This window comes from Prionailurus bengalensis, chromosome A2 (assembly GCF_016509475.1).
Source record: "Prionailurus bengalensis isolate Pbe53 chromosome A2, Fcat_Pben_1.1_paternal_pri, whole genome shotgun sequence".
NCBI classification, from domain to species: domain Eukaryota; kingdom Metazoa; phylum Chordata; class Mammalia; order Carnivora; family Felidae; genus Prionailurus; species Prionailurus bengalensis.
Genome location: NC_057348.1, coordinates 109288528 through 109302534, shown reverse-complemented (window position 1 = coordinate 109302534; position 14007 = coordinate 109288528).

Below are 14007 nucleotides of genomic sequence, written 5' to 3'. Positions count from 1 at the left end.
ACTTCAGCTCATGTCATGATCTGGTGGTTCATGAGTTCAAGCCCGTGTGGAGCTCTGTACTCACAGCTCAAAGCCTAGAGCCTGCTTCAGATTCTATGTCTTACTCTTTCTCTGTCCCTCCCTGCTTATGCACTTGCTCTCTCCCTCTCTCTCTTTCTCTCTCTCAAGAATAAATAAACATTAAAAAAATAAAAAAGAAAAATTACTTGATCATATCAATCTATGAAGAAAAATTTAAAAAATTCAACACTCACTCATGATAAAATAAAAACTCAGAAAATTAAGAATTGAGGGAAAATTCCTCAACTTAATAAAGTCTTCAGCTAAAATTATATGTAGTGGTAAAACACTGGAGACTGTATCTCTAAAATTAGAAATGAGGCAAGGATTTCTGCTCTCACCACTCTTTTTAACGTAGTGCTAAAAGTTGTGGCAGTGTGACAAGGCAAGAAAATGAAATAAAGGCACACAGATTAGAAAGAAAGGGCTAAAACTATACCACGTGCAGATGACACAATTATCTACACAGACAATCCCAAGCAATAAGCTAAAAACAAAAACAGGAAAACAAACAAGAACCTCCTAGAACTAATAAGTTCAGTAAGGTCACAAGGTCACAAAATACAAACTAAACATTAAAAAAATCAATCGCATTTCTATATACCTGCAATGAACATAGAGAAACAGAAATTTACAATATAACATCATTTGTAATCACTTAAGTAAATAAAATAGTTAAATGTTACTCTATCAAAATATGTGCAAAACTTCCATGTTATAAACTACGACAAACTGCTAATGAAAGAAATCAAAGAAACTTAAATATACCCAATGACTTATCCAACTCAATTATTACTCAACAACTTACTCAAATATACTAAACTTTCTTATCACAAAGGGGCAAAAGCAATTCAATGACGCAAGGATAATTTTTCCAAAAGACATTGCTGGAGGAACCGGACATCCATGAAATCGGCAAATAAACTTTGTACTAAAATCTTATCCTTTATATAGAAATTAATTTGAAGGAGGTCACAGACTTAACTGTAAAACTGAAAAAATATGAAACTTTTAGAAAAAACACAATCTTTGGGATCTAGGGTTAGGGAAAGAGTTTTTAAACTTGAAACCAAAGGCATGATACAGAAAAGAAGAAATTTAAAAATTTGAACTTCATCAACATTAAAACCTTTTGTTTTATGTAAGATCCCATTAAGAAGATGAAAGGATCATGTAGAGGCTGAGGGATAATATTTGCAAATCTTAAGCCAACATAAGGACTAGTATCTAGCATATGCAAATAACTCTCAAAATGAAGCAACAAAAACCTCAAACAATCCAATTAAAAGACTGGCAGAAGAAACAGATATTTCACCAACAAGAATGTAGAAATGACAGGAAAGAACATTAAAAAGTGATCAACATCATTAACCATCAGGGAAGTGCAAATTAAAACCACAGTGAGATATTACTATACACCTACCAAAATGAATAAAATTCAAAAATATACTGACAACATTAAATACTACTGGGGATACAGAGAAACTGGAACACTTATGCATTTCTGGTGGGAATGTAAAATGGTACAGACACTCTGGAAAACAATTTCACAGTTCCTTAAAAAAAATAAACATGCAACTATCGATGTGGGCACTTATCCCAGAGAAATGAAGACATATTCACATGGAAATGTGAGCAGAAATGTATACAGAAAGGTCCAGAGTAGCATTATTTGTAATAGCCCCAAGCTGGAAACAACCCCCTTATCCTTCAATGGGTAAATGATTAAACAAACTGTATGGAACGCTACTCATCAGAAACAGGAATAAACTATGAATACATGCAACAACTTGGATAAATCTCCAGAGAATTATGAGTGAAAACAATTCTAAACAGTTACATGCTCTATGATTCCATTTATATAACATTACTGAAATGACAAAATGATAGAAATGGAGAATATATTGTGAAATAAAGAGCAGTGATTTCAAATGGAAAGAAAAAGAGAGAGAGAGAGAGAGAGAGAGAGAGAAAGAAAGAAAGAGAAAGAAAGAACAAAAGAAAGAAAGAAACCTTGAATAAAGTGGTTCACCGGATTATTGACTAGGAGGGAGAGTAGTCAGAGCATCACCATGAGACACTAGACGGGATATTAAGAGTCTGAGTCTGGAAGCAAAATTGAGAGAGCATTCTATATCCAATCAAGTGATGTTTTAAAGAAAGAAATAAAACGACTTGAAGACAAGTAGAAACAGAAACCGGTTTTTCCTTTTTAATAACAAAAATTGTAGTTGACATTTTTTCCTATGTATCTATTAACCTTATCTAAATGAAAAAAAAAGAAGGAAAAATTATTTTGCAAAAAAATCAGTAACTGTCACCATTTTTTAAAGTCTTATTTTTATTTGAAATCCTCATAAAAGCATTCAATGTAAACTAATAATGAAGGACTGGATTTCTAATCCTGATTTTGCCACCTGACAACTGTTGGACAGATCACGAAATTTATCTTCATAAAAACCACACTAAGGGGCACCTGAGTGACTCAGTTTTTTCAGTATCCAAATCTTGATTTTGGCTCAGGTCATGATCCCCAAGTTGCGGGATCAAGCACCACATCGAGCTCCATGCTGAACATGGAGCCTGCTTAAGATTCCCTCTCTCTGGGGCGCCTTGGTGGCTCAGTCAGTTGAGTGCCCAACTTCAGCTCAGGTCATGATCTCACAGTTTGTGGGTTCAAGCCCTGGTCTCTGTGCTGACAACTCAGAGCCTAGATCCTGCTTCTGATTCTATATCTCCCTCTCTCTCTGCCCCTGCCCTACCTGCTCTCTCTCTCTCTCTCTGTCTCTCAAAAATAAGTAAACATTTTTTAAAAATTTAAAAAGATTCTCTCTCTCTCTCTCTGTCTCCCTCTCCCTCTACCCCTCTCCCCTGCTCATGTGCTCTCTCTCTAAAAAACAAATAAAACATCAACAAAACCACATTGAACTGGTGTCATCAATTCACATTTTCTATAAATATGAAAAAAATAATGTCATTTTTCTTTTCTTGGCACTGATGAAATGCTTAATCACGAAAATGTATATGGCCTTATCAGCATAAACAATATGCTTGGTGAATGAATATGTGAACAAATTATTTTTTTAAGTTCTTTCCATACACTTTCTAAGCAACAAACAATGTTCTAGTAAGAACTGGACCTAACAGATACATGCTTGAAACACATTTACTGACAGCTGTTAAACATAAATGCAATTTGAAATACACATTTCGAGGTGACAAAACTATTTATTACAAGCAAGCACCAGTGGAAATCTAAATTGGTCCTCAGGAACTCCAAAAACCTTAACAGATCTAAACAAACATTACTCCTGGGCCATCCCAACCATAGGTGTTCGCCTTTAAACCATATCCTAAAAAAAAAAAATGAAATATAAGGTGTAATTCACAATATTCAGATCTTCAAAACCCATTTTATACAAAGAATTCCACACAGTTATCTGAAGTTGTTTGAAAAAGGTATCAAACTTTAGTCAAGTGGTTATAATTATTGCCTAATCAATACGATAGTTATGAAAATTAATTTCCTATCTTCTAGAATTATTCATGTTTAGTAAACATAGATAGATATTTGGAATCTAAATACCTTTAATTAGAATACACAATTGGGTTGGTCTTAGAAAAGTCAAAAAGAGTACATTCTAAGTATTCATCATTGCAAGGTGTGGAAGGATCTTGTAGAAGTATCTGCTATTCTTAGTAATGAATAATGGTTTGTAGTAAGAAGGTGTGGAGGTTTGTATTGGCAAGTAATTCTAAGAGTAAGTCTGAAATTCAACTCCAACCTCTCCCCACTCTATTCTCTTTCTCCTGCAAGGCAGTAGCATTTCATACAAAACTTAAAATGCCAAGCTTTAAAGTCAAAAGATAAACTTTTGGGTATGTAGTAGAAATGTAACGTAATTTAGAAATTGAATATGTTTGAGCTCTAACAAAACATGCCCCAAAGAACTGAGTTGCCTATTTTTACGACCCAGAGGATGCATCACTGCTTACAAGAGTATCATCAACAGAAGTCAGTGATTCAAACTGAATGAGACATGACAGGGATGCTATTTGTTTCCACCGGTAAATTCTGAAGTCGGTTTTGACTTCTTAATGAATCATTCAGTCGAACTACATTAAAACCTTTTTAGAAAAAGAAATATTAACACAAAAAAATGGCTAGAAGATAGTCTTTGAGCACATTTGAGTAAGTTACCGTCCAAATCAAGCTGCCACTTGCTTAATATAATTGGGAGAAAATGAGATTTCATCACTGTGTCCTGAAAAGCATACATATTTGCCTCGGGTTGCTATTAGAATGCCAAAACTTCCGGCTTTCAGTGAAAACTTAAAAAAAAATACTCAAATTATTTGGACACTCACATAAATATTAATGAAACAAAATAAAAGCAAAACCCAACTTTAATCAAGAGGACTAATAGAAATTTCTGTTCAGTTCGAAGCTGCACAATTTCCAAGAAAATTTAAGACTATGAAGTGGATTTAGAGCACAGCCGTAAGAATGATTAAAAGACTGAAAAATGGGATCTGATAATAAGGATAAAAGAAACATTTAGACAAAGGGAGACAAATAAGGGCTTAATGAACTGCAAATTACCCAAGATTGCTGGGCAGCTGTTTCCTATTGCCTTTGACCCAAGTCTTGTATTGCCCTGCAGTGTCTAGGAACAAGATCAGTAAATGCTTGTCATTCTTTGCATTTTCATACAAGAAGGCAATAAAATCATTTTAGAAACGACAGACTTTTTCATTACAAAGTATCTGGTACGTGCTATGAAATAAACAAAAGTTATTGTGAGATTCATATCACTTAGTATACAAATTTTTTCTTCTAAAAGGCAGTCTCTGTTGAGTATTAGACTTTAATCCTTCACTCTAGAGCCCCTACAGAGACAGATGCCACACAACTGTCATAATTCGTGGAAAGTTTGAGACTTCTTTGTTTTCTTACTTAACTGACATACAATGGATTCACATTTATACCTTGAATATGTGTTCAAATGAAGACTCACTGTACCACAATCTTTGTGATTTCCATTGCTGGCTATAAGTCTAATATCATTTTTTCCTACTCCCAGTAAACTATACTTTTTATTTGACTAAATATAGAAATTCTGTATTATTATCTATGGTTTATAATCTTCATTTTATTTTCCAATTTCTGAAGACACACGGTGTTCTTATAGATAAGACTTATAGGAATGTTCAGTTATTAAGTCAAATTACATTACAAATTTACGTAGAGCACGTAAAAATATCTCTCTCCTATCTAAATTCTGGTGTTGAATCCCACCTTTTACAAACTATCTAGGACAATTATTCCTTAACTGACAATAATTTTCTGAAATTTCACAACATATGTGAACATTAAATCTATTACCACTTTCCGCAAATTGATATTCAACATCTCTTGTATTTGAAACCTTGGTTTGGCCAGAACTCCAGAGAATGGGATTTGGGCCAAAGCTTAACTACAAATCTAAAAGGCACATTTTATAAAACACAAACATACACACATACACACACATTCCAAATTGTTTGCCAAATTTTACTGCTGTTAGCTTCCCACAATATTCTAAAGAATATCAGACAAACAGGCGTCAGTATGATTAATTCTGATGATTACTTAATTTTTTTCCTATACACAATGCCCTCCAGAAGCTCTAAGTTCAGTTGAATACGCATAGAGTCACTTCAGTTAACTAAAGTGTTTGTAAATAAATGATATCTTTTCTCCATTAAGATGTCTCCATCTTGACCTACAAGAGTGGATTGTATGGGTAAGCTCAGATGACTAATTTGTCTTTTTTAACCCATTGCAAGGGAGCAAAAGGGGCAGACAAAAACATCAATATTTTTAAATATACACATATTTAGAAACTACTGCTAAAAGTGAATTTCTGCTGAATTTAAGCCAAGCTTTCCTCTGAGTTTTTATCTATTTTTGTTATATAATCCAATAAATAATGACAACAAATATATGCATTTTTTTTAATTTTCAGATAAAAAGATAATTTCAAGTATATTATCTCATTTTACTTTCGTAAAAATCCTTTGGCCTAGATATTATTGTTCTCAATTACGAAGGGGGAAACTAAGACTCAAGGAGATAAACTGCCCAGGTCTCAAAGACAGGAATTGGTTCAATAGATTTCCACCTCTGGACAGGGCCCCTGGCCACCATGATTACGAATGTGTAAAAGATGTGTGTGACACAAATCTACACACAGACACAGGCTGAGATCACTGTTTAAATATGACAGAGATTTTTCCAAATTCCAGTTTGCTTTAAGATCACTTCTCTGGTTGTGCTGGCCATAGGTTGTTTGTGCAATTTACTTTGTGCAAAATGATATAGTTTGTATATTTAATTGAAATTTCCATGTGTAAATTCTATCAGCTTCCAGGAAAGTATCCTTGTTATCTACCATTTCTTTAAAATGTGAAAATGTGAGACAATATTGGGGCACCTGGGTGGCTCAGTGGGTTTGATGTCTAACTTCTACTCAGGTCAGGATCTCTCACTCTCTGAGTTTGAGCCCCGCGTCCGACTTTGTGCTGACAGCTCAGAACCTGGAGCCTACTTTGAATTCTGTGTCTCCCTCTCTCTCTTCCCCTCCCCTGCTCTTTCTTTTTTTTCTCTCTCTTAAAAATAAACATTAAAAAAATTAAATGTGAGACAGTATCTATATAACTAGAGTTCATTATAAATTGTGTCAGTAAAAATGAACCTTTTACACATCATCTCTAAAACAAAAAAGGAAATATTCATCTAGTTTATGCACTATTTAAACTTCTTATATAATTCGCTTTTCAAATTTCATCCTTTAAAATTGATTTAGAGCTTACTTTTAGCTATTGCAAAATGATATTAATTCCTTATTGAAATGTATGTTCAATTGTGTTGAACAGATGACATTAGCTGCTATAATAAACTCCAAAATTTCAGTGGCTACAGCAGAAATTTATCTCTCAGTTGGACACTTGTCTGACCTGCATGTTTCTGGCAGGCTGCTTTCCTTCACATGATGATTCAAAGACTCAGGCGACTTCTATCTTATGACTCTTCTGTCTCTTGGGCCTCATTTTCCTCTGTCTGAGTTGGCAGGAAGGGAAGAAACCTCAGAGAAAGCACTGTGACCGTGTTTCTGTTCATGTTGCACTAGTGAGACCTACCCTCACATTTAATGTAAGTGTAAAGGGGGCTATAATGTTGGCTCAGCAGTTACATCCCAACTACTCATCAGTACTAGGGCAGGGCACTCATGACTTTTAGTGCTAGTTGACAACTCTAGGTAACTATAAAAAAGACATATAGGGGCGCCTGGGTGGCGCAGTCGGTTAAGCGTCCGACTTCAGCCAGGTCACGATCTCGCGGTCCGTGAGTTCGAGCCCCACGTCAGGCTCTGGGCTGATGATGGCTCGGAGCCTGGAGCCTGTTTCCGATTCTGTGTCTCCCTCTCTCTCTGCCCCTCCCCCGTTCATGCTCTGTCTCTCTCTGTCCCAAAAATAAATAAACGTTGAAAAAAAAAATTAAAAAAAAAAAAGACATATAATCTGCTTGCCTTTGTTTTATTACACAGAATTAATCATTTTTTATCTCATTTTATGTTGTATATCTGTAGCCAAGAGGCTAGGTAAACACATTATTTTTGGTATGTGAATGCAATCTGAATTGCATGGTTTATCCTGTGTGCAACACTGAGAAAATTACTTGTTCTCCCTCAGAATTCATTTCTCTAAAATGAAAGTATGGAGTTGAACAGTGATCAAACCACCCCTGACCTGTGCTGAAATAATTTTATAAAGCAAAGAAAGATAAACTATATTACAATATAATTCCGGATGTTTGTTCATTTCAAATTATTGTGTATCATATATCTATTTTATATGTGACACATATATTTATATATTCATATACATACAAATATGTACATATACACATGCGAACATATATATACATACCAACATATATATATTATTTTCTGCTTGTGTTTGCATTACTGTCTACCTAGTAGAGAAGAGTACCAGGCCCAGAGTTACTTTTTCCACCTGTGAGCTGGAAACAATAATAAAATGGTGCTCTTTCACAAAATAGGAATAATAAAGCATATAACAAGGATTTTGTAACAACATGATGTATTAAATGGCAGGGATTAATATGTATTAATTTCATTCATATGAAAATATATGTGAACCTCTTTTAAACTTTAAAATTACTTATGAATATTAAGTTTTTAGTTTCATCTTTATAACAGTTCTGATAGAGGATCCTAGAATTCATGTTATGTGTTTTATTACATAAATGCAAGCTCAGTCTCTAAGGTAATTTACACAAATGCTAAGGCTAGTAGATTACAGAGATTTTCTGTTGACAAAATTTGTACAATAACTCTAATTTCTGACAGAAGACATCTAATGGGTTGTTTTTCTTGCAGACATTCTCTATGGAATGGAAGTGTCACGTATAAATTTCTGGAAACTGAGGAGGGCAGGAAAGAATGGAAATGCCATGCAGAGAGACTCCAGCTGTCTTCTGCATGTGGCTAAGCAGCACAGAGAAGTAAAAGGCACGAGGAGGTACATTTGCAATTTTGCTACTAAATCTAGGACATACATTTATCTTATGTGTGTTCACATGTGTTTAAGCATATTTTGCAGACTTTTAACCCATAACATGCTATTTCTCATTTTTGAAATCAAGCTTATGGTCCTGACCTCATTTTAGCATTTTAGCAAAAGTTTTTACATTTTTACCACAGTCTCCCCCATATCCTATCATTTCAAGTATTTGAACAGCTTATTGTTTGGCAGATAGGCATCAGGAAAGAAAAGACTCCTAGCACTGCTAGCTCTTAGCTTATCCACCTGGCACAGACTGAGAGAAGCAACCAACAGGTTTATTTGAATAAGTGGTTTCTGTTATGTAGTCTGAGACCACCCACATAAAACATTTGTCTGACAACCCACGTGGTGTGCACGTGTCTGCGAGCACTCAAAGAGGTATACTCAACATGATACACAATGTGTAATTGGAGACAGGTACTGCGTTTTCTTGGCTTTGTCTTTTTAGCAGTAATGTGCTATGAACTGTTACTTCATTGCAATATAAATGCTTGTGTAATTCAATAACCCTATGGTAGAAATCCATTTTTAATTGGTCACTGGAAAGGAAGTGGAAATACATTCAAATCTTTCTACTCTTTAAGATCTGTAGTTTAAAAATCCATCAGTAAATAATCTATTTTGTGTAGGAAATTGCACTACGATCCAGAGTTCTAGAAGGATAACTGTGACTCCATAAACTGAAAGATGCATTCCAGATTCACAGTTGGAATCAATCAAATCAATGCTTTCTTTCAAATCTGATGCCTGGTCTACCACATGCGACTACTGACAATCCAAAAATGAAAATGAGAACAATTGGTCTCAACAACATGATCAAGTGCTCCTCTGCCTGGATTTGGGATCTCTAGGTTGCTGAAATACACCTTGTTATAGGTATCATTCTATGAGGCATAAGGATGAGAATTTGTGGCTTTCATGTTTTTGAAAAAAAACTAAAGTTTGCTGGTTTTCTTTTTCTTAACCAGAAGACACTGTGGTATAGTGGAAAGAGTCTTGAACTTGGGTTCAGAAGTCACAAATGTTTCATCTCTGACATTCACTCCCCATATGCTCGGACAAGTTACTCCATCACATGAAGCCTTAACTGACTCATGGAAATAATATTCCTTCCTCATGGAGGGAGTTGTTGTAAAGATAAAACACAACAATGTTTGTGAGGTTTCATTTCCAGTTGTGGGGCATCCCAGCTTGAATCTAAAAGTACATTAGACTGATCTGGGCATGTTTAGGAAACTGGCAGAGCGGAGCCTCCAGAAGCCCTTTTGCAATAGGACTGGGCAACTCCCAGAAGGGTGATTGTTCTGATAGAAAAGGTACCTCAGAGTAAAGAGCTTAACAGAAAGCCTTGCTCACCAGTGATGAGAGGGGCTTCTGAGTAACATGAAGCCTCTTCTTTGGATTTATCTGCCGCACCAGCCCTGCTGCTCTCTCATTTGGGACGGGTAGACAGAAAAAAATCAAAACAGCATTTTTACTAACATCCTAGTGAAGACACTGGAAGAGAAATAGCACTTCTTTGATGGCCACCATGAAGTTTTTTCCCATTTAAAGCAGAAACCTGAGCAGCTTTAATACTTCAAAGGGCTCTAGCATCCCAGCAGCCCCAGGGTAGGGGGTGGGAGGGATGGAGGATTGTGGCAGATACTGAGGCAGCCTGAAGGTCCCGGGCCGGGATCGGGAAGCAGACCTGCTCATCAGCACGTGTTGGACAATCTGGTAAAGGGAAGTTCTCCAGAAAACCAGAGGAACTGTATCTAGGGGGCTGAGGTCTTACACCAGCAAGTAGGGTCAAAGCCACGTACATCACATTTATGTGACAATGTCTGTTACTAGGTGCTGGGGAGGAATGCAGAGAAACTCAGACTATAAAACCATATTATCTGTCAGACGATTAGCCGATTGTTATTTTTTTTTTAATTCATGTTTTATCCTCTCAAAGACCAAAACTTTCTGTGAAATAGGATGTGAAAATTTTCAAACAATATTGCCACACAGTTTTTCTTTTTTCTCAAACATAAAAAAGGATGTGAGAAACCCTCCCCAAACACATGTAGGACATATCCTAAGCACTTCTTTTTAAAAGCAGAAATACCTATTCATTTCATTCACTAAGTCTGATACGAGGTCAAAGATGCTAAGTAATTATGATTTTACTTACAAACAAGGGAACAAATTAAAAATAAATTTTTTTCCAAGGACTTTTGAAGCAAACCTGAAAAATACGATTTTTCAAATGTTTGTCTCCTCGTTTTGTTCTCTTTTGAAGCTCTGTGGTATGAAGGAAAAATCATAAACCCTTGGAATCTGACAATTCCTGATCTCTCCACTTAACTGGCTGCAACCCTGGTAAACTGTTTACTTTCTTAAGATGTCACAAGACAAAATGAGATAAGCTGAGTGTGGCACCTAGCCCAGGGCCTGGCACATTTCGCAAGCAATGTGAATTCTTTTCCACCTTCTCAATTCCCTGTGCCCCCACCTTTCCTTACAAATATACATTTCCATTCCAAGTATTCACAGGCAGGCCAGCAAAATGATTAAGAACCATTGCATGGGTATGTGCTCTCAATCTTCAAGTCATGCAATTCTCAAGACCTGTCTCCTCACCTAAAAAATGGGAATTACAGCACCTTCCACATAGATTTTTGTGAGAATTAAGTGGTTAAGTCATGTGAAGGACTTAGAAGAGAAGCCACTAGAATGTAAGCTCCATGAGAACTTACAGGCCACTCCTGTATCCCCAGTACACAGAACAGCATCTGGAATATAGTGGATGCAGAATAAATATTTGTGATAAGTGAATAAATGCAGTAGTAACATGCTTGCTTCCTTTTGCCCGGCCTGAACTCTCTCTCTCTCTCTCTGATAAGCGATGGGATGATAAGCGATGGGACCTGTGTGAGTGTCTGCGGGGATTAGAGATTTCATTCTAAACGGAAACAAGGAAACTCTTCCATGATTTCCCCTCCCCTAAACTGTATTTTCTGTGATCCATTATCACATCCCTTCATAATGGATACACTCGCCTCACGTTGTACCAGAGCCCGATTTGCGTTAGATGCTTGGACGCTTATCTATGTGCCGGTGTGCTTCTAAGCTGCCTCCTGTCCAGGCACGGAGGTTAGCAGCTGCTAAAAAGTGGGTTAGTTCGCATAGCGTGTGTACCAGGTACATACCCGACAAATGCTGCACAGAGCCAGTAGTTCGGTGCCCACAGCGACTTGGGAATAAGTATTTTTATTATAATTAGTTCTCTCTTACAGACAAATTCTCAGTATTTTCTAGCCCCTTAAGACAGTGTTAGATTAAGAGCTACTAAAGTGCGGTAGGCCATGGTGGTTCCCTCTGATGGCCTTTAGCAAGCTAGCAGGTAGTTTGCTACAGGCAAAGGTAGTTCCTGTGTCAGGCAACCCAGCCCCCATGAATTCAACAGTTTTAAAAGCAAAGTATTTCAACAAGGATTACTATGCAACTCCTAACTTTCTCCCATAAAAATGTGTGAGGCCGTGTGTGAACAGAGCTCTCTTATTTTGCTCGTATGCTTTTAAGTGCAAACTCTTAGTACTTAATTTCAAGCAAACGAAACTGTATTAAAATAGTCCTCAGAAATCCTCAGTTTGCTCTGCCTTGAGAAGACCAGTACGATGAGGGGTGGCATATGAGACATATGCTGTTTTAACAAAGCCAAACCAAAGGAAAGCTGCCCATTTCAGCGTCAGGTGTCCAGCTTTGTTTTCTACCACTCCTCTGTGATGAGCCAGCAAAAAGTTCATGATGAGAGTCACTGGAAGTGGCAGGCAATGTTTGCTGAATGACAAAAGCCAGATCAGCAGCCAGGAGGATGTGTAAGCCCAACATCGTATAGATATTTGGAGTTCTGCATTTACTGTTCCTCTCCCCTAAGCTAACCATGGGAAGACAATCACTTGAGAGAACAACTCCCAGTTTGAGAATATTCATCATTAGAAAAACAATAATTAGCTGAGTCTATTGTGTTGATCCCCTCCACACTACAAAAGACCTAAAGAAGACTTCACAGGACAATTCAGTCATCTTCTCCCTGACTCTAGCCAAAAAAGGGGATTTTATAGTTCCTCATTTTAGCAATCAAAGAAGTCTATTATGATTCAAGCATGAGTAACGGTCTGTATTCCTGTAATAAATTTGTCCAATGGTTAGTAGATATTTAAGAAGAGCAAATGCAGCAAACTATCTTATTTATGATTGTGTGTATATATGTGTGTCAAAATGCCAGAATATACATATTTTGAGTACTTCTCAGGATTGCAAGTAAAATCCTTCTTTTTTTAATTTTTTTTTAACATTTATTTATTTCTGAAAGGCAGAGCACAAGTGGGGAAGGGGCAGAGAGAGAGGGGGACACAGAATCTGAAGCAGGTTCCAGGCTCTGAGCCTTCAGCACAGAGCCCAACACGGGGCTCGAACCCATGGACTGTGAGATCATGACCTGAGCTGAAGACGCTTTAACAGACTGAGCCACCCAGGCACCCCTAAAATCATTCTTAATTTGAGAACCAGTGATAGTGTAGGACTGACAGCCTAAAAATACCCTGAAACCTTTTGACATACCTCCTCCGAATAATCTTAAAACTATAAACGTAAATTTTCAATTGATTCCTTAAAGAGAAACAAACTCCAGTTTGTAAATGCTCAAGTTTGCATGAGCAGGAGCATGCCTCTGCAAAGCTGAGAGCTTTAGGACTTACCTTCTTTTTTTTTTAATTTTATTTATTTTTTTTAATGTTTATTTATTTTTGAGACAGAGAGAGATAGAGCATGAACGGGGGAGGGGCACAGAGAGAGGGAGACACAGAATCGGAAGCAGGCTCCAGGCTCTGAGCCATCATCCCAGAGCCCGACGTGGGGCTGGAACTCACAGACCGCGAGATCGTGACCTGAGCCAAAGTCGGACGCTTAACCGCCTGAGCCACCCAGGCGCCCCTACTTACCTTCTAAATCTAGTTTGTCACACTGCACCAAAGTGCCTGTTGAGAGGGTCATTGCTTCACACACACACACACACACACACAGCTCAGGTGGGATCGGGAATAATGGATAAGGTACAGACTCCAAGATAATAAATTAAAATAAATGTTCATATCGCTTTCATTTATAAGATTATATAAAGGTTGAAATAACACTAAGGATAAGTCACCTAAGCTTCTTTCAAATCATCAGTCCAGAATACTAAGGACACACTGAAGATGCCACAGCTCTGCCAAAGCAGTGATTCTTCACTTCTCCTGGGGAACTGAGCGGCAATGAGACTCTCACCAACGCTCTGGACATTCT